At 42.6% G+C, this 18,933-nt stretch overlaps 16 non-coding genes across 16 annotated transcripts; 12 read left to right on the forward strand and 4 right to left on the reverse strand.

Moving 5' to 3' along the window:
- Nucleotides 1–1,360: 1,360 nt before the first annotated feature.
- LOC117383065 (U4 spliceosomal RNA) lies at nt 1,361–1,501 on the forward strand. The gene has a single exon (XR_004542382.1). It is a non-coding gene; the product is annotated as a U4 spliceosomal RNA (small nuclear RNA).
- Nucleotides 1,502–2,709: 1,208 nt separating this feature from the next.
- Nucleotides 2,710–2,782, reverse strand: trnak-uuu (transfer RNA lysine (anticodon UUU)). Its single transcript has one exon. It is a non-coding gene; the product is annotated as a tRNA-Lys (tRNA).
- A 441-nt stretch (nt 2,783–3,223) lies between these two features.
- Nucleotides 3,224–3,364, forward strand: LOC117383066 (U4 spliceosomal RNA). Its single transcript, XR_004542383.1, has one exon. It is a non-coding gene; the product is annotated as a U4 spliceosomal RNA (small nuclear RNA).
- A 196-nt stretch (nt 3,365–3,560) lies between these two features.
- On the forward strand, nt 3,561–3,632 carry trnap-ugg (transfer RNA proline (anticodon UGG)). Its single transcript has one exon. It is a non-coding gene; the product is annotated as a tRNA-Pro (tRNA).
- A 2,091-nt stretch (nt 3,633–5,723) lies between these two features.
- On the forward strand, nt 5,724–5,864 carry LOC117383067 (U4 spliceosomal RNA). The gene has a single exon (XR_004542384.1). It is a non-coding gene; the product is annotated as a U4 spliceosomal RNA (small nuclear RNA).
- Nucleotides 5,865–7,072: 1,208 nt separating this feature from the next.
- On the reverse strand, nt 7,073–7,145 carry trnak-uuu (transfer RNA lysine (anticodon UUU)). The gene has a single exon. It is a non-coding gene; the product is annotated as a tRNA-Lys (tRNA).
- A 441-nt stretch (nt 7,146–7,586) lies between these two features.
- On the forward strand, nt 7,587–7,727 carry LOC117383068 (U4 spliceosomal RNA). Its single transcript, XR_004542385.1, has one exon. It is a non-coding gene; the product is annotated as a U4 spliceosomal RNA (small nuclear RNA).
- Nucleotides 7,728–7,923: 196 nt separating this feature from the next.
- Nucleotides 7,924–7,995, forward strand: trnap-ugg (transfer RNA proline (anticodon UGG)). Its single transcript has one exon. It is a non-coding gene; the product is annotated as a tRNA-Pro (tRNA).
- Nucleotides 7,996–9,982: 1,987 nt separating this feature from the next.
- LOC117383069 (U4 spliceosomal RNA) lies at nt 9,983–10,123 on the forward strand. The gene has a single exon (XR_004542386.1). It is a non-coding gene; the product is annotated as a U4 spliceosomal RNA (small nuclear RNA).
- A 1,208-nt stretch (nt 10,124–11,331) lies between these two features.
- trnak-uuu (transfer RNA lysine (anticodon UUU)) lies at nt 11,332–11,404 on the reverse strand. The gene has a single exon. It is a non-coding gene; the product is annotated as a tRNA-Lys (tRNA).
- A 441-nt stretch (nt 11,405–11,845) lies between these two features.
- On the forward strand, nt 11,846–11,986 carry LOC117383053 (U4 spliceosomal RNA). The gene has a single exon (XR_004542371.1). It is a non-coding gene; the product is annotated as a U4 spliceosomal RNA (small nuclear RNA).
- Nucleotides 11,987–12,182: 196 nt separating this feature from the next.
- On the forward strand, nt 12,183–12,254 carry trnap-ugg (transfer RNA proline (anticodon UGG)). The gene has a single exon. It is a non-coding gene; the product is annotated as a tRNA-Pro (tRNA).
- A 1,987-nt stretch (nt 12,255–14,241) lies between these two features.
- On the forward strand, nt 14,242–14,382 carry LOC117383070 (U4 spliceosomal RNA). Its single transcript, XR_004542387.1, has one exon. It is a non-coding gene; the product is annotated as a U4 spliceosomal RNA (small nuclear RNA).
- Nucleotides 14,383–15,590: 1,208 nt separating this feature from the next.
- On the reverse strand, nt 15,591–15,663 carry trnak-uuu (transfer RNA lysine (anticodon UUU)). Its single transcript has one exon. It is a non-coding gene; the product is annotated as a tRNA-Lys (tRNA).
- A 441-nt stretch (nt 15,664–16,104) lies between these two features.
- Nucleotides 16,105–16,245, forward strand: LOC117383054 (U4 spliceosomal RNA). The gene has a single exon (XR_004542372.1). It is a non-coding gene; the product is annotated as a U4 spliceosomal RNA (small nuclear RNA).
- Nucleotides 16,246–16,441: 196 nt separating this feature from the next.
- trnap-ugg (transfer RNA proline (anticodon UGG)) lies at nt 16,442–16,513 on the forward strand. Its single transcript has one exon. It is a non-coding gene; the product is annotated as a tRNA-Pro (tRNA).
- The last annotated feature ends 2,420 nt before the right edge of the window (nt 16,514–18,933 follow it).

Genomic DNA, 18,933 nt, shown 5'->3' on the forward strand with positions numbered 1-18,933 from the left:
TGCGAACGTATGTCACGAACATGAAAATCAAAGGTCCAAACACGGTGAGGATCGTTATGAGGAGCCCGTAGATGTTGTTGACCGAAGTGTCCGAGCACGCCAATTTAACCACGGAGTAATTATTGCAGATGACTTTGGGAATGAGAGCTCCACACAGTTTTAAAGAATGTGTCAATAGAACCAAAGTTAAAATCAAGGCGAAAGAGTAGAACCAGGGGAACGCCATGAGAAAAAGGACTTTGGTGGAGGTCATGTTGGCTCTGTACTGTAGGGGGAAACTTATGGCCAGGTACAGGTCGTATGCGATGACCGCGAGGATTATAAACTCTATAGCACTGTACGAGTGACCGAAGAAAATCTGTAAGAAACAACAGGTAAATGTGATGGTGTGGACCTCACGAGTTATGTGGACCAAAAGCATCGGGAAAACAGCGGCGCTTCCCCAAATCTCATTCAGAAAGAGACCACAGAGCAGCAGGTACATGGGCTCGTGCAGGGTTCAGTTCAGGCAGATGACCATGATGAGGAGCAGGTTAGACACAAGGATCAGAACGTACATGGAGAATAGGAGCAGGAAGTACAGCCATTTTAAAGGCCCCGGGTCAGTGTAGGCTCCCAGAATGAAGTGAGTCACCACACTGGAGTTCTGCATCCTCCTCCTAGATATCAGTTTGCTCCAATTACACCAGATCACTTTAACCCATTCATAAAGACACGGCTCTTAAAACCACAAACCGATCGTTTCAAACGCTCAAATCAGCATTTTCCAACAAATAAAATTAAGTCATTGCACTGTTCAGTTTGAGTAGTGGCTTCAATACAGAATCTGCTGAAGGGAAGAGGAGGAGGTCAGAAGAGCAGATGGAGCAGAGGAGGAGTTCAGGTGAGCAGAGAATGCAGAGGAGAGGATCAGATGGAGCAGAGGAGGAGGTCAGAGGAGCAAACTGATTTCAAATGTTTTATAAATACAACATTTGAATGAACAGTTAGTTTCGGTCTTGTTTCTAAATACGTATTTAGAAGTGAAATTGTATAATGACATTAAAGTCCCTGTTCCTGATTTGTTCCATGTATCTGAGCTAAATGTGAGATATATGCAGAAGCAGCTCTTCAGGTCAAAACAAGTCCCATCAAAACTCTGCTCTGGTCTCTGAGAGTCTCTGAGAGTTACTGCAAATTGAAATTCAATATTAAGCATGTTGCCAACAACTTTCAAAGTGTTATAGGCAATCATTTTTCAAAGTCGCCCTCTTCTCTCAGCCAGTGTTTAGTCAAAGGTTTGCTCCGCCCACAATTAGCCTACCATGACCAGGAAGTGAGGAAAACCAAGGCCAGCCCATTTTAGCTCCAAACAAATTTTAGCTTTGCGCAGTGGCAGTATCGTAGCCTATGAGGTCTATCCGAGGCGCGATTATTGCTAGTTGAAAACTTTACCCAATACCCCGCCTGGACGACTTGAAAAATAGTCGGCTATGGCAATTTTTGACAGTCTCTGAGGAGACTGGTATTTAAGTGTAAAACTAAACATCACATAGCATTTGACCATTTATCAAATGCTGAGCTATAAGCAGTTGTATCCAACTCAAAGGTTTGGTGTATACAATCATGAAAGTACACCAAAAAGCATTCATGTGCTTGGAAAGTCAGTCAGTTCTTGGTCATGTATAATGGACCAGCTATACACAAATAGTAATATTGCATAAAAAAGGCTAAAAAGAGTCTAAAGTCTAAACTCAGCGTGCACCTTAGCTGTTTTACATGCCCATGATTTAAATAGACCTTTGTGTAAATATGTCAAAGCCTGGTGTCTGCGCTCCTGTGGCTTCGACTCCCATCTGAAATGACTTTCAACGGAAGCACCGCGGAAGTGTGCAGGTATGCAACCCAGAGGTTTTTGGGTCAAAACAATCCTCAGCTAAATTGGGCTCTTCAGATGTGGGACTGGAGATGTTTCTTATATGTGGTAAGACGGCTGTTGAGGCCTGTGCTGCAGGTGTGCTTACCTGGTAAGCGCTCCCTTTCTCGTTGCTCCCCCTTTTGCCCACATGCATTTAATGCATAAGGCACTGGCCTCCTAATTCTATGTCAGTAGGTCGATGGATCGAAACCATCCTCTGCTAAAGTGGGCTCCTCAGATGTGGGACAGCTTTATTATAGAAAACCATTTTGAAAGCTAAAATTACCTTCCTAATCTAAATACACCGTGGACCTTGACCGTTTAACATTACATTGCCATTATTTTATTAGACCTTTGTGTAAAGATGTGAAAACCTTTTGTCTGTGCTCCAATGGGTTCAAGTCTCATCTGCAGTTGCACTTGTGTTACTTATAGTAGTGTTTCTAATTAAATAAAGAGAATTAAACCCCAATATTTTTCATTGGATTTTATTCAAAAAACTAGCTTCTCTAAAGAAGCAGGACTAAGGGGGTTCCGCTTTTTGGTAAGGATTTCTCCTGCTTTTGAAAAAATTTGCTCACAAGGCACAGACGAAGCTGGTGTGCAAAGGTATGTGGTGGCCAGTGTAAATAAATGTGGACATGTATGTCTTTGCCTTCTCCAGTACTTTGTGAGCCCTGAGCAGACATTGTGTAATTTTATAATTATTATATAAGACAAACCTTGTTGGGAGAGATCAAGTCAAAGTATTCCCAAACAGGGAAAAACTTCCTTTTTTTCACCCCACTAGTATGGAAGATGTGATGACCAACTGCCTGAACAGGGACTTGAACCCTGGACCCTCAGATTAAAAGTCTGATGCTCTGCCGACTGAGCTACCCAGGCCCTACATGGGAAACATTTCATGCCTTGAACACAGTTCAAACAACACAAACCAAACGTACAAGATTAGCTTGAAGGTAAATCTCATATGATTTAGCATGACACCAAAGAACAGTGCATTTATTTCCCAACAAATCATTATTCCCACCTGATATCGCTCAGTCAGTTGTTGGTCATGCTGCAGGTGAGGGCTTTAATGCTTGACAAATGGAACATCTGTCAGAGTCTGTTTGGCCCCACCACATAACGTCCTACTGCAAATAGAAATTCAATATTATGCATGTTACCAACAACTTTCAAAGTGTTATTGGCAATCATTTTTCAAAGTCGCCCTCTTCTCTCAGCCAGTGTTTAGTCAAAGGTTTGCTCCGCCCACAATTAGCCTACCATGACCAGGAAGTGAGGAAAACCAAGGCCAGCCCATTTTAGCTCCAAACAAATTTTAGCTTTGCGCAGTGGCAGTATCGTAGCCTATGAGGTCTATCCGAGGCGCGATTATTGCTAGTTGAAAACTTTACCCAATACCCCGCCTGGACGACTTGAAAAATAGTCGGCTATGGCAATTTTTGACAGTCTCTGAGGAGACTGGTATTTATGTATAAAACTAAACATCTCATAGCATTTGCCCATTTATCAAATGCTGAGCTATAAGCAGTTGTATCCAGCTGAAAGGTTTGGTGAATACAATCTTGTCAAAGTACACCAAAAAGCATTTGCGTGCACACCCATAGGAAAGTCAGTCAATGGTTGGTCATGCTACAGCTGAAGGGTACTGTATCGTGGCTCGTTGGTCTAGGGGTATGATTCTCGCTTTGGGTGCGAGAGGTCCCGGGTTCAAATCCCGGACGAGCCCGGTAGCTAAGCAGCAAGGTCTGCTTATCTCTTATCAACTGCTCCAGGTTGCCAGTTCCATCATCTAGTGTCACATCTAGAATCCAACTTTCCAGTGTGTGCGGATTTTCAATTCCAATTCCAAACTATTCAACCCCCACAAACAGTCCATTCAATTGCCAATTAATGAGAATTCACACTTGATATCCATCGGTCAAATGTTGTTCAGACTTCAGGTGACCTTTCAAGCATTGTGGCTTGTTGGTCTAGGGCAGGGGTGTCAAACACATTTTCACCGAAATGGCTGCTCTCGAGGGGCCAAATGTAAAATAAATCTAACAAATTTTTAAACTTGTTAATTAATGTTTCTGTATTTATTACTTATTCAAGTTACAAATATTGCATATGCATTTGCCTAGATGTAAAAATATGGCTGTGTAACTGCGTATCTCCTGATAAATTTAGATTTTAAGACTATCATACCTTTTAATTTACCCTGTCGAGGGCCACATAAAATGATGTGGAGGGCCACATTTGGCCCGCGGGCCTTGAGTTTGACACGTGTTCAATATGGAGGCCAGGTGAGGCACACGGGTGCTGAACGCTTTCTGCCGTGTCTGAGCGGAGCCTCAAAAACACACCTTCAGAATGCGAACGTATGTCACGAACATGAAAATCAAAGGTCCAAACACGGTGAGGATCGTTATGAGGAGCCCGTAGATGTTGTTGACCGAAGTGTCCGAGCACGCCAATTTAACCACGGAGTAATTATTGCAGATGACTTTGGGAATGAGAGCTCCACACAGTTTTAAAGAATGTGTCAATAGAACCAAAGTTAAAATCAAGGCGAAAGAGTAGAACCAGGGGAACGCCATGAGAAAAAGGACTTTGGTGGAGGTCATGTTGGCTCTGTACTGTAGGGGGAAACTTATGGCCAGGTACAGGTCGTATGCGATGACCGCGAGGATTATAAACTCTATAGCACTGTACGAGTGACCGAAGAAAATCTGTAAGAAACAACAGGTAAATGTGATGGTGTGGACCTCACGAGTTATGTGGACCAAAAGCATCGGGAAAACAGCGGCGCTTCCCCAAATCTCATTCAGAAAGAGACCACAGAGCAGCAGGTACATGGGCTCGTGCAGGGTTCAGTTCAGGCAGATGACCATGATGAGGAGCAGGTTAGACACAAGGATCAGAACGTACATGGAGAATAGGAGCAGGAAGTACAGCCATTTTAAAGGCCCCGGGTCAGTGTAGGCTCCCAGAATGAAGTGAGTCACCACACTGGAGTTCTGCATCCTCCTCCTAGATATCAGTTTGCTCCAATTACACCAGATCACTTTAACCCATTCATAAAGACACGGCTCTTAAAACCACAAACCGATCGTTTCAAACGCTCAAATCAGCATTTTCCAACAAATAAAATTAAGTCATTGCACTGTTCAGTTTGAGTAGTGGCTTCAATACAGAATCTGCTGAAGGGAAGAGGAGGAGGTCAGAAGAGCATATGGAGCAGAGGAGGAGTTCAGGTGAGCAGAGAATGCAGAGGAGAGGATCAGATGGAGCAGAGGAGGAGTTCAGGTGAGCAGAGAATGCAGAGGAGAGGATCAGATGGAGCAGAGGAGGAGTTCAGGTGAGCAGAGAATGCAGAGGAGAGGATCAGATGGAGCAGAGGAGGAGGTCAGAGGAGCAAACTGATTTCAAATGTTTTATAAATACAACATTTGAATGAACAGTTAGTTTCGGTCTTGTTTCTAAATACGTATTTAGAAGTGAAATTGTATAATGACATTAAAGTCCCTGTTCCTGATTTGTTCCATGTATCTGAGCTAAATGTGAGATATATGCAGAAGCAGCTCTTCAGGTCAAAACAAGTCCCATCAAAACTCTGCTCTGGTCTCTGAGAGTCTCTGAGAGTTACTGCAAATTGAAATTCAATATTATGCATGTTACCAACAACTTTCAAAGTGTTATAGGCAATCATTTTTCAAAGTCGCCCTCTTCTCTCAGCCAGTGTTTAGTCAAAGGTTTGCTCCGCCCACAATTAACCTACCATGACCAGGAAGTGAGGAAAACCAAGGCCAGCCCATTTTAGCTCCAAACAAATGTTAGCTTTGCGCAGTGGCAGTATCGTAGCCTATGAGGTCTATCCGAGGCGCGATTATTGCTAGTTGAAAACTTTACCCAATACCCCGCCTGGACGACTTGAAAAATAGTCGGCTATGGCAATTTTTGACAGTCTCTGAGGAGACTGGTATTTAAGTGTAAAACTAAACATCACATAGCATTTGACCATTTATCAAATGCTGAGCTATAAGCAGTTGTATCCAACTCAAAGGTTTGGTGTATACAATCATGAAAGTACACCAAAAAGCATTCATGTGCTTGGAAAGTCAGTCAGTTCTTGGTCATGTATAATGGACCAGCTATACACAAATAGTAATATTGCATAAAAAAGGCTAAAAAGAGTCTAAAGTCTAAACTCAGCGTGCACCTTAGCTGTTTTACATGCCCATGATTTAAATAGACCTTTGTGTAAATATGTCAAAGCCTGGTGTCTGCGCTCCTGTGGCTTCGACTCCCATCTGAAATGACTTTCAACGGAAGCACCGCGGAAGTGTGCAGGTATGCAACCCAGAGGTTTTTGGGTCAAAACAATCCTCAGCTAAATTGGGCTCTTCAGATGTGGGACTGGAGATGTTTCTTATATGTGGTAAGACGGCTGTTGAGGCCTGTGCTGCAGGTGTGCTTACCTGGTAAGCGCTCCCTTTCTCGTTGCTCCCCCTTTTGCCCACATGCATTTAATGCATAAGGCACTGGCCTCCTAATTCTATGTCAGTAGGTCGATGGATCGAAACCATCCTCTGCTAAAGTGGGCTCCTCAGATGTGGGACAGCTTTATTATAGAAAACCATTTTGAAAGCTAAAATTACCTTCCTAATCTAAATACACCGTGGACCTTGACCGTTTAACATTACATTGCCATTATTTTATTAGACCTTTGTGTAAAGATGTGAAAACCTTTTGTCTGTGCTCCAATGGGTTCAAGTCTCATCTGCAGTTGCACTTGTGTTACTTATAGTAGTGTTTCTAATTAAATAAAGAGAATTAAACCCCAATATTTTTCATTGGATTTTATTCAAAAAACTAGCTTCTCTAAAGAAGCAGGACTAAGGGGGTTCCGCTTTTTGGTAAGGATTTCTCCTGCTTTTGAAAAAATTTGCTCACAAGGCACAGACGAAGCTGGTGTGCAAAGGTATGTGGTGGCCAGTGTAAATAAATGTGGACATGTATGTCTTTGCCTTCTCCAGTACTTTGTGAGCCCTGAGCAGACATTGTGTAATTTTATAATTATTATATAAGACAAACCTTGTTGGGAGAGATCAAGTCAAAGTATTCCCAAACAGGGAAAAACTTCCTTTTTTTCACCCCACTAGTATGGAAGATGTGATGACCAACTGCCTGAACAGGGACTTGAACCCTGGACCCTCAGATTAAAAGTCTGATGCTCTGCCGACTGAGCTACCCAGGCCCTACATGGGAAACATTTCATGCCTTGAACACAGTTCAAACAACACAAACCAAACGTACAAGATTAGCTTGAAGGTAAATCTCATATGATTTAGCATGACACCAAAGAACAGTGCATTTATTTCCCAACAAATCATTATTCCCACCTGATATCGCTCAGTCAGTTGTTGGTCATGCTGCAGGTGAGGGCTTTAATGCTTGACAAATGGAACATCTGTCAGAGTCTGTTTGGCCCCACCACATAACGTCCTACTGCAAATAGAAATTCAATATTATGCATGTTACCAACAACTTTCAAAGTGTTATTGGCAATCATTTTTCAAAGTCGCCCTCTTCTCTCAGCCAGTGTTTAGTCAAAGGTTTGCTCCGCCCACAATTAGCCTACCATGACCAGGAAGTGAGGAAAACCAAGGCCAGCCCATTTTAGCTCCAAACAAATTTTAGCTTTGCGCAGTGGCAGTATCGTAGCCTATGAGGTCTATCCGAGGCGCGATTATTGCTAGTTGAAAACTTTACCCAATACCCCGCCTGGACGACTTGAAAAATAGTCGGCTATGGCAATTTTTGACAGTCTCTGAGGAGACTGGAATTTATGTATAAAACTAAACAACTCATAGCATTTGACCATTTATCAAATGCTGAGCTATAAGCAGTTGTATCCAGCTGAAAGGTTTGGTGAATACAATCTTGTCAAAGTACACCAAAAAGCATTTGCGTGCACACCCATAGGAAAGTCAGTCAATGGTTGGTCATGCTACAGCTGAAGGGTACTGTATCGTGGCTCGTTGGTCTAGGGGTATGATTCTCGCTTTGGGTGCGAGAGGTCCCGGGTTCAAATCCCGGACGAGCCCGGTAGCTAAGCAGCAAGGTCTGCTTATCTCTTATCAACTGCTCCAGGTTGCCAGTTCCATCATCTAGTGTCACATCTAGAATCCAACTTTCCAGTGTGTGCGGATTTTCAATTCCAATTCCAAACTATTCAACCCCCACAAACAGTCCATTCAATTGCCAATTAATGAGAATTCACACTTGATATCCATCGGTCAAATGTTGTTCAGACTTCAGGTGACCTTTCAAGCATTGTGGCTTGTTGGTCTAGGGCAGGGGTGTCAAACACATTTTCACCGAAATGGCTGCTCTCGAGGGGCCAAATGTAAAATAAATCTAACAAATTTTTAAACTTGTTAATTAATGTTTCTGTATTTATTACTTATTCAAGTTACAAATATTGCATATGCATTTGCCTAGATGTAAAAATATGGCTGTGTAACTGCGTATCTCCTGATAAATTTAGATTTTAAGACTATCATACCTTTTAATTTACCCTGTCGAGGGCCACATAAAATGATGTGGAGGGCCACATTTGGCCCGCGGGCCTTGAGTTTGACACGTGTTCAATATGGAGGCCAGGTGAGGCACACGGGTGCTGAACGCTTTCTGCCGTGTCTGAGCGGAGCCTCAAAAACACACCTTCAGAATGCGAACGTATGTCACGAACATGAAAATCAAAGGTCCAAACACGGTGAGGATCGTTATGAGGAGCCCGTAGATGTTGTTGACCGAAGTGTCCGAGCACGCCAATTTAACCACGGAGTAATTATTGCAGATGACTTTGGGAATGAGAGCTCCACACAGTTTTAAAGAATGTGTCAATAGAACCAAAGTTAAAATCAAGGCGAAAGAGTAGAACCAGGGGAACGCCATGAGAAAAAGGACTTTGGTGGAGGTCATGTTGGCTCTGTACTGTAGGGGGAAACTTGTGGCCAGGTACAGGTCGTATGCGATGACCGCGAGGATTATAAACTCTATAGCACTGTACGAGTGACCGAAGAAAATCTGTAAGAAACAACAGGTAAATGTGATGGTGTGGACCTCACAAGTTATGTGGACCAAAAGCATCGGGAAAACAGCGGCGCTTCCCCAAATCTCATTCAGAAAGAGACCACAGAGCAGCAGGTACATGGGCTCGTGCAGGGTTCAGTTCAGGCAGATGACCATGATGAGGAGCAGGTTAGACACAAGGATCAGAACGTACATGGAGAATAGGAGCAGGAAGTACAGCCATTTTAAAGGCCCCGGGTCAGTGTAGGCTCCCAGAATGAAGTGAGTCACCACACTGGAGTTCTGCATCCTCCTCCTAGATATCAGTTTGCTCCAATTACACCAGATCACTTTAACCCATTCATAAAGACACGGCTCTTAAAACCACAAACCGATCGTTTCAAACGCTCAAATCAGCATTTTCCAACAAATAAAATTAAGTCATTGCACTGTTCAGTTTGAGTAGTGGCTTCAATACAGAATCTGCTGAAGGGAAGAGGAGGAGGTCAGAAGAGCAGATGGAGCAGAGGAGGAGTTCAGGTGAGCAGAGAATGCAGAGGAGAGGATCAGATGGAGCAGAGGAGGAGGTCAGAGGAGCAAACTGATTTCAAATGTTTTATAAATACAACATTTGAATGAACAGTTAGTTTCGGTCTTGTTTCTAAATACGTATTTAGAAGTGAAATTGTATAATGACATTAAAGTCCCTGTTCCTGATTTGTTCCATGTATCTGAGCTAAATGTGAGATATATGCAGAAGCAGCTCTTCAGGTCAAAACAAGTCCCATCAAAACTCTGCTCTGGTCTCTGAGAGTCTCTGAGAGTTACTGCAAATTGAAATTCAATATTAAGCATGTTGCCAACAACTTTCAAAGTGTTATAGGCAATCATTTTTCAAAGTCGCCCTCTTCTCTCAGCCAGTGTTTAGTCAAAGGTTTGCTCCGCCCACAATTAGCCTACCATGACCAGGAAGTGAGGAAAACCAAGGCCAGCCCATTTTAGCTCCAAACAAATTTTAGCTTTGCGCAGTGGCAGTATCGTAGCCTATGAGGTCTATCCGAGGCGCGATTATTGCTAGTTGAAAACTTTACCCAATACCCCGCCTGGACGACTTGAAAAATAGTCGGCTATGGCAATTTTTGACAGTCTCTGAGGAGACTGGTATTTAAGTGTAAAACTAAACATCACATAGCATTTGACCATTTATCAAATGCTGAGCTATAAGCAGTTGTATCCAACTCAAAGGTTTGGTGTATACAATCATGAAAGTACACCAAAAAGCATTCATGTGCTTGGAAAGTCAGTCAGTTCTTGGTCATGTATAATGGACCAGCTATACACAAATAGTAATATTGCATAAAAAAGGCTAAAAAGAGTCTAAAGTCTAAACTCAGCGTGCACCTTAGCTGTTTTACATGCCCATGATTTAAATAGACCTTTGTGTAAATATGTCAAAGCCTGGTGTCTGCGCTCCTGTGGCTTCGACTCCCATCTGAAATGACTTTCAACGGAAGCACCGCGGAAGTGTGCAGGTATGCAACCCAGAGGTTTTTGGGTCAAAACAATCCTCAGCTAAATTGGGCTCTTCAGATGTGGGACTGGAGATGTTTCTTATATGTGGTAAGACGGCTGTTGAGGCCTGTGCTGCAGGTGTGCTTACCTGGTAAGCGCTCCCTTTCTCGTTGCTCCCCCTTTTGCCCACATGCATTTAATGCATAAGGCACTGGCCTCCTAATTCTATGTCAGTAGGTCGATGGATCGAAACCATCCTCTGCTAAAGTGGGCTCCTCAGATGTGGGACAGCTTTATTATAGAAAACCATTTTGAAAGCTAAAATTACCTTCCTAATCTAAATACACCGTGGACCTTGACCGTTTAACATTACATTGCCATTATTTTATTAGACCTTTGTGTAAAGATGTGAAAACCTTTTGTCTGTGCTCCAATGGGTTCAAGTCTCATCTGCAGTTGCACTTGTGTTACTTATAGTAGTGTTTCTAATTAAATAAAGAGAATTAAACCCCAATATTTTTCATTGGATTTTATTCAAAAAACTAGCTTCTCTAAAGAAGCAGGACTAAGGGGGTTCCGCTTTTTGGTAAGGATTTCTCCTGCTTTTGAAAAAATTTGCTCACAAGGCACAGACGAAGCTGGTGTGCAAAGGTATGTGGTGGCCAGTGTAAATAAATGTGGACATGTATGTCTTTGCCTTCTCCAGTACTTTGTGAGCCCTGAGCAGACATTGTGTAATTTTATAATTATTATATAAGACAAACCTTGTTGGGAGAGATCAAGTCAAAGTATTCCCAAACAGGGAAAAACTTCCTTTTTTTCACCCCACTAGTATGGAAGATGTGATGACCAACTGCCTGAACAGGGACTTGAACCCTGGACCCTCAGATTAAAAGTCTGATGCTCTGCCGACTGAGCTACCCAGGCCCTACATGGGAAACATTTCATGCCTTGAACACAGTTCAAACAACACAAACCAAACGTACAAGATTAGCTTGAAGGTAAATCTCATATGATTTAGCATGACACCAAAGAACAGTGCATTTATTTCCCAACAAATCATTATTCCCACCTGATATCGCTCAGTCAGTTGTTGGTCATGCTGCAGGTGAGGGCTTTAATGCTTGACAAATGGAACATCTGTCAGAGTCTGTTTGGCCCCACCACATAACGTCCTACTGCAAATAGAAATTCAATATTATGCATGTTACCAACAACTTTCAAAGTGTTATTGGCAATCATTTTTCAAAGTCGCCCTCTTCTCTCAGCCAGTGTTTAGTCAAAGGTTTGCTCCGCCCACAATTAGCCTACCATGACCAGGAAGTGAGGAAAACCAAGGCCAGCCCATTTTAGCTCCAAACAAATTTTAGCTTTGCGCAGTGGCAGTATCGTAGCCTATGAGGTCTATCCGAGGCGCGATTATTGCTAGTTGAAAACTTTACCCAATACCCCGCCTGGACGACTTGAAAAATAGTCGGCTATGGCAATTTTTGACAGTCTCTTAGGAGACTGGTATTTATGTTTAAAACTAAACATCTCATAGCATTTGCCCATTTATCAAATGCTGAGCTATAAGCAGTTGTATCCAGCTGAAAGGTTTGGTGAATACAATCTTGTCAAAGTACACCAAAAAGCATTTGCGTGCACACCCATAGGAAAGTCAGTCAATGGTTGGTCATGCTACAGCTGAAGGGTACTGTATCGTGGCTCGTTGGTCTAGGGGTATGATTCTCGCTTTGGGTGCGAGAGGTCCCGGGTTCAAATCCCGGATGAGCCCGGTAGCTAAGCAGCAAGGTCTGCTTATCTCTTATCAACTGCTCCAGGTTGCCAGTTCCATCATCTAGTGTCACATCTAGAATCCAACTTTCCAGTGTGTGCGGATTTTCAATTCCAATTCCAAACTATTCAACCCCCACAAACAGTCCATTCAATTGCCAATTAATGAGAATTCACACTTGATATCCATCGGTCAAATGTTGTTCAGACTTCAGGTGACCTTTCAAGCATTGTGGCTTGTTGGTCTAGGGCAGGGGTGTCAAACACATTTTCACCGAAATGGCTGCTCTCGAGGGGCCAAATGTAAAATAAATCTAACAAATTTTTAAACTTGTTAATTAATGTTTCTGTATTTATTACTTATTCAAGTTACAAATATTGCATATGCATTTGCCTAGATGTAAAAATATGGCTGTGTAACTGCGTATCTCCTGATAAATTTAGATTTTAAGACTATCATACCTTTTAATTTACCCTGTCGAGGGCCACATAAAATGATGTGGAGGGCCACATTTGGCCCGCGGGCCTTGAGTTTGACACGTGTTCAATATGGAGGCCAGGTGAGGCACACGGGTGCTGAACGCTTTCTGCCGTGTCTGAGCGGAGCCTCAAAAACACACCTTCAGAATGCGAACGTATGTCACGAACATGAAAATCAAAGGTCCAAACACGGTGAGGATCGTTATGAGGAGCCCGTAGATGTTGTTGACCGAAGTGTCCGAGCACGCCAATTTAACCACGGAGTAATTATTGCAGATGACTTTGGGAATGAGAGCTCCACACAGTTTTAAAGAATGTGTCAATAGAACCAAAGTTAAAATCAAGGCGAAAGAGTAGAACCAGGGGAACGCCATGAGAAAAAGGACTTTGGTGGAGGTCATGTTGGCTCTGTACTGTAGGGGGAAACTTGTGGCCAGGTACAGGTCGTATGCGATGACCGCGAGGATTATAAACTCTATAGCACTGTACGAGTGACCGAAGAAAATCTGTAAGAAACAACAGGTAAATGTGATGGTGTGGACCTCACGAGTTATGTGGACCAAAAGCATCGGGAAAACAGCGGCGCTTCCCCAAATCTCATTCAGAAAGAGACCACAGAGCAGCAGGTACATGGGCTCGTGCAGGGTTCAGTTCAGGCAGATGACCATGATGAGGAGCAGGTTAGACACAAGGATCAGAACGTACATGGAGAATAGGAGCAGGAAGTACAGCCATTTTAAAGGCCCCGGGTCAGTGTAGGCTCCCAGAATGAAGTGAGTCACCACACTGGAGTTCTGCATCCTCCTCCTAGATATCAGTTTGCTCCAATTACACCAGATCACTTTAACCCATTCATAAAGACACGGCTCTTAAAACCACAAACCGATCGTTTCAAACGCTCAAATCAGCATTTTCCAACAAATAAAATTAAGTCATTGCACTGTTCAGTTTGAGTAGTGGCTTCAATACAGAATCTGCTGAAGGGAAGAGGAGGAGGTCAGAAGAGCAGATGGAGCAGAGGAGGAGTTCAGGTGAGCAGAGAATGCAGAGGAGAGGATCAGATGGAGCAGAGGAGGAGGTCAGAGGAGCAAACTGATTTCAAATGTTTTATAAATACAACATTTGAATGAACAGTTAGTTTCGGTCTTGTTTCTAAATACGTATTTAGAAGTGAAATTGTATAATGACATTAAAGTCCCTGTTCCTGATTTGTTCCATGTATCTGAGCTAAATGTGAGATATATGCAGAAGCAGCTCTTCAGGTCAAAACAAGTCCCATCAAAACTCTGCTCTGGTCTCTGAGAGTCTCTGAGAGTTACTGCAAATTGAAATTCAATATTAAGAATGTTGCCAACAACTTTCAAAGTGTTATAGGCAATCATTTTTCAAAGTCGCCCTCTTCTCTCAGCCAGTGTTTAGTCAAAGGTTTGCTCCGCCCACAATTAGCCTACCATGACCAGGAAGTGAGGAAAACCAAGGCCAGCCCATTTTAGCTCCAAACAAATTTTAGCTTTGCGCAGTGGCAGTATCGTAGCCTATGAGGTCTATCCGAGGCGCGATTATTGCTAGTTGAAAACTTTACCCAATACCCCGCCTGGACGACTTGAAAAATAGTCGGCTATGGCAATTTTTGACAGTCTCTGAGGAGACTGGTATTTAAGTGTAAAACTAAACATCACATAGCATTTGACCATTTATCAAATGCTGAGCTATAAGCAGTTGTATCCAACTCAAAGGTTTGGTGTATACAATCATGAAAGTACACCAAAAAGCATTCATGTGCTTGGAAAGTCAGTCAGTTCTTGGTCATGTATAATGGACCAGCTATACACAAATAGTAATATTGCATAAAAAAGGCTAAAAAGAGTCTAAAGTCTAAACTCAGCGTGCACCTTAGCTGTTTTACATGCCCATGATTTAAATAGACCTTTGTGTAAATATGTCAAAGCCTGGTGTCTGCGCTCCTGTGGCTTCGACTCCCATCTGAAATGACTTTCAACGGAAGCACCGCGGAAGTGTGCAGGTATGCAACCCAGAGGTTTTTGGGTCAAAACAATCCTCAGCTAAATTGGGCTCTTCAGATGTGGGACTGGAGATGTTTCTTATATGTGGTAAGACGGCTGTTGAGGCCTGTGCTGCAGGTGTGCTTACCTGGTAAGCGCTCCCTTTCTCGTTGCTCCCCCTTTTGCCCACATGCATTTAATGCATAAGGCACTGGCCTCCTAATTCTATGTCAGTAGGTCGATGGATCGAAACCATCCTCTGCTAAAGTGGGCTCCTCAGATGTGGGACAGCTTTATTATAGAAAACCATTTTGAAAGCTAAAATTACCTTCCTAATCTAAATACACCGTGGACCTTGACCGTTTAACATTACATTGCCATTATTTTATTAGACCTTTGTGTAAAGATGTGAAAACCTTTTGTCTGTGCTCCAATGGGTTCAAGTCTCATCTGCAGTTGCACTTGTGTTACTTATAGTAGTGTTTCTAATTAAATAAAGAGAATTAAACCCCAATATTTTTCATTGGATTTTATTCAAAAAACTAGCTTCTCTAAAGAAGCAGGACTAAGGGGGTTCCGCTTTTTGGTAAGGATTTCTCCTGCTTTTGAAAAAATTTGCTCACAAGGCACAGACGAAGCTGGTGTGCAAAGGTATGTGGTGGCCAGTGTAAATAAATGTGGACATGTATGTCTTTGCCTTCTCCAGTACTTTGTGAGCCCTGAGCAGACATTGTGTAATTTTATAATTATTATATAAGACAAACCTTGTTGGGAGAGATCAAGTCAAAGTATTCCCAAACAGGGAAAAACTTCCTTTTTTTCACCCCACTAGTATGGAAGATGTGATGACCAACTGCCTGAACAGGGACTTGAACCCTGGACCCTCAGATTAAAAGTCTGATGCTCTGCCGACTGAGCTACCCAGGCCCTACATGGGAAACATTTCATGCCTTGAACACAGTTCAAACAACACAAACCAAACGTACAAGATTAGCTTGAAGGTAAATCTCATATGATTTAGCATGACACCAAAGAACAGTGCATTTATTTCCCAACAAATCATTATTCCCACCTGATATCGCTCAGTCAGTTGTTGGTCATGCTGCAGGTGAGGGCTTTAATGCTTGACAAATGGAACATCTGTCAGAGTCTGTTTGGCCCCACCACATAACGTCCTACTGCAAATAGAAATTCAATATTATGCATGTTACCAACAACTTTCAAAGTGTTATTGGCAATCATTTTTCAAAGTCGCCCTCTTCTCTCAGCCAGTGTTTAGTCAAAGGTTTGCTCCGCCCACAATTAGCCTACCATGACCAGGAAGTGAGGAAAACCAAGGCCAGCCCATTTTAGCTCCAAACAAATTTTAGCTTTGCGCAGTGGCAGTATCGTAGCCTATGAGGTCTATCCGAGGCGCGATTATTGCTAGTTGAAAACTTTACCCAATACCCCGCCTGGACGACTTGAAAAATAGTCGGCTATGGCAATTTTTGACAGTCTCTTAGGAGACTGGTATTTATGTTTAAAACTAAACATCTCATAGCATTTGCCCATTTATCAAATGCTGAGCTATAAGCAGTTGTATCCAGCTGAAAGGTTTGGTGAATACAATCTTGTCAAAGTACACCAAAAAGCATTTGCGTGCACACCCATAGGAAAGTCAGTCAATGGTTGGTCATGCTACAGCTGAAGGGTACTGTATCGTGGCTCGTTGGTCTAGGGGTATGATTCTCGCTTTGGGTGCGAGAGGTCCCGGGTTCAAATCCCGGATGAGCCCGGTAGCTAAGCAGCAAGGTCTGCTTATCTCTTATCAACTGCTCCAGGTTGCCAGTTCCATCATCTAGTGTCACATCTAGAATCCAACTTTCCAGTGTGTGCGGATTTTCAATTCCAATTCCAAACTATTCAACCCCCACAAACAGTCCATTCAATTGCCAATTAATGAGAATTCACACTTGATATCCATCGGTCAAATGTTGTTCAGACTTCAGGTGACCTTTCAAGCATTGTGGCTTGTTGGTCTAGGGCAGGGGTGTCAAACACATTTTCACCGAAATGGCTGCTCTCGAGGGGCCAAATGTAAAATAAATCTAACAAATTTTTAAACTTGTTAATTAATGTTTCTGTATTTATTACTTATTCAAGTTACAAATATTGCATATGCATTTGCCTAGATGTAAAAATATGGCTGTGTAACTGCGTATCTCCTGATAAATTTAGATTTTAAGACTATCATACCTTTTAATTTACCCTGTCGAGGGCCACATAAAATGATGTGGAGGGCCACATTTGGCCCGCGGGCCTTGAGTTTGACACGTGTTCAATATGGAGGCCAGGTGAGGCACACGGGTGCTGAACGCTTTCTGCCGTGTCTGAGCGGAGCCTCAAAAACACACCTTCAGAATGCGAACGTATGTCACGAACATGAAAATCAAAGGTCCAAACACGGTGAGGATCGTTATGAGGAGCCCGTAGATGTTGTTGACCGAAGTGTCCGAGCACGCCAATTTAACCACGGAGTAATTATTGCAGATGACTTTGGGAATGAGAGCTCCACACAGTTTTAAAGAATGTGTCAATAGAACCAAAGTTAAAATCAAGGCGAAAGAGTAGAACCAGGGGAACGCCATGAGAAAAAGGACTTTGGTGGAGGTCATGTTGGCTCTGTACTGTAGGGGGAAACTTGTGGCCAGGTACAGGTCGTATGCGATGACCGCGAGGATTATAAACTCTATAGCACTGTACGAGTGACCGAAGAAAATCTGTAAGAAACAACAGGTAAATGTGATGGTGTGGACCTCACGAGTTATGTGGACCAAAAGCATCGGGAAAACAGCGGCGCTTCCCCAAATCTCATTCAGAAAGAGACCACAGAGCAGCAGGTACATGGGCTCGTGCAGGGTTCAGTTCAGGCAGATGACCATGATGAGGAGCAGGTTAGACACAAGGATCAGAACGTACATGGAGAATAGGAGCAGGAAGTACAGCCATTTTAAAGGCCCCGGGTCAGTGTAGGCTCCCAGAATGAAGTGAGTCACCACACTGGAGTTCTGCATCCTCCTCCTAGATATCAGTTTGCTCCAATTACACCAGATCACTTTAACCCATTCATAAAGACACGGCTCTTAAAACCACAAACCGATCGTTTCAAACGCTCAAATCAGCATTTTCCAACAAATAAAATTAAGTCATTGCACTGTTCAGTTTGAGTAGTGGCTTCAATACAGAATCTGCTGAAGGGAAGAGGAGGAGGTCAGAAGAGCAGATGGAGCAGAGGAGGAGTTCAGGTGAGCAGAGAATGCAGAGGAGAGGATCAGATGGAGCAGAGGAGGAGGTCAGAGGAGCAAACTGATTTCAAATGTTTTATAAATACAACATTTGAATGAACAGTTAGTTTCGGTCTTGTTTCTAAATACGTATTTAGAAGTGAAATTGTATAATGACATTAAAGTCCCTGTTCCTGATTTGTTCCATGTATCTGAGCTAAATGTGAGATATATGCAGAAGCAGCTCTTCAGGTCAAAACAAGTCCCATCAAAACTCTGCTCTGGTCTCTGAGAGTTGTGCTAATAAACTCATCATGGTAAATCATTAGGATATTCAGAATGCATAAGGTACGTGAGGAATACCTTTGGACCACAGCAAACTGTTTAAAATAAACTCTTTTTGTTTTTCATGTTTTTAAGTCAGAAAAAATCAGATACAGACATTAAAATGTTACATGTAAAATACAAAGGTCCAGTTTGGGACAATACAAACATCTATGGAGCTCAGTTTGAAAAATGTCTGCACTAAATCAGATTCCATCGCTGTCCACTAGGGCGGCGACATTCATCACACTCCAATCTGAATCACTATTTGAATCAGTCAGAAAATCTCTGCGTAATATCCCGCACAAACAAAATCTCATCTTATTCTGCTTAAAAATGGCTGACATCTTCTGAACTGTCCCTGTGTGTCAGATGCCCTCCCTGTGTCTCCATGGGCTCTTACTCTGCATACAAACATATAAATGTCTACCCTGTAGTTTAAATCTCAACAAACATGTGATTCTTGTGTTACTTTGTCAGTTCAGATTTCAGTCTTTTTGTCAGTTCTTCTGGACAAATTTAAAATGTGAAATTTGAACTGAATTCTATTATTAAAATTACAAAAAACACAACGAGCTCTTCATAAACATCTGCTCAAAACAAGTCC

Source organism: Periophthalmus magnuspinnatus, chromosome 15 (genome assembly GCF_009829125.3).
Source record: "Periophthalmus magnuspinnatus isolate fPerMag1 chromosome 15, fPerMag1.2.pri, whole genome shotgun sequence".
In the NCBI taxonomy this organism is placed as follows: Eukaryota; Metazoa; Chordata; class Actinopteri; order Gobiiformes; family Gobiidae; genus Periophthalmus; species Periophthalmus magnuspinnatus.